Source organism: Physeter macrocephalus, chromosome 17 (genome assembly GCF_002837175.3).
Source record: "Physeter macrocephalus isolate SW-GA chromosome 17, ASM283717v5, whole genome shotgun sequence".
Lineage (NCBI taxonomy): Eukaryota > Metazoa > Chordata > Mammalia > Artiodactyla > Physeteridae > Physeter > Physeter macrocephalus.
In genome coordinates, this window is record NC_041230.1 from 16,520,521 (window position 1) to 16,521,798 (window position 1,278).

Below are 1,278 nucleotides of genomic sequence, written 5' to 3' on the forward strand. Positions count from 1 at the left end.
ACAAATTGTAAAATTTTTTGTTCTAGTTCTGTGAAAAATGCCATTGGTAGTTAGACAGGGATTGCATTGAATCTGTAGATTGCTTTGGGTAGTATAGTCATTTTCACAATGTTGATTCTTCCAATCCAAGAACAAGGTGTATCACTCCATCTGTTTGTATCATCTTTAATTTCCTTCATCAGTGTTGTATAATTTTCTGCATACAGTTCTTTTGTCTCCTTAGGTAGGTTTATTCCTAGATATTTTATTCTTTTTGTTGCAGTAGTAAATGGGAGTGTTTTCTTAATTTCACTTTCAGATTTTTCATCACTAGTGTCTAAGAATGCCAGAGATTTCTGTGCATTAATTTTGTATCCTGCTACTTTACCAAATTCATTGATTAGCTCTAGTAGTTTTCTGGTAGCATCTTTAGGATTCTCTATGTATAGTATCATGTCATCTGCAGACAGTGGCAGCTTTACTTCTTCTTTTCCGATTTGGATTCCTTTTATTTCTTTTTCTTCTCTGATTTCTGTGGCTAAAACTTCTGAAACTATGTTGAATAATAGTGGTGAGAGTGGGCATCCTTGTCTTGTTCCTGATTTTAGAGGAAATGGTTTCAGTTTTTCACCATCAAGAACAATGTTGGCTGTGGGTTTGTCATATATGACCTTTATTATGTTGAGGTAAGTTCCCTCTATGTCTACTTTCTGGAGAGCTTTTATCATAAATGGTGTTGAATTTTGTCAAAAGGTTTTTCTGCATCTAATGAGATGATCATATGGTTTTTATCTTTCATTTTTTTATTATGGTGTATAACATTGATTGATTTGTGTATATTGAAGAATCCTTGCATTCTTGGGATAAACCCCACTTGATGATGATGTATAATGCTTTTAACGTGCTGTTGTATTCTGTTTGCTAGTATATTGTTGAGGATTTTTGCATCTAAGTTCATCAGTGATGTTGGTGTGTAGTTTTCTTTTTTGTGTGACATCTTTGTCTGGTTTTGATATCAGGCTGATGGTGGCCTCGTAGAATGAGGTTGGGAGTGTTCCTCTCTCTGCTATATTTTGGAACAGTTTGAGAAGGATTGGTGTTAGCTCTTCTCTAAATGTTTAATAGAATTCACCTCTGAAGCCATCTGGTCTTGGGCTTTAGTTTGTGGGAAGATTTTAAACCACAGTTTTAATTTCAGTGCTTGTGATTGTCTGTTTATATTTTCTCTTTATTCCTGGTTCAGTCTCAGAAGGTTGTGCTTTTCTAAGAATTTGTCCATTTCTTCCAGATTGTCCATTT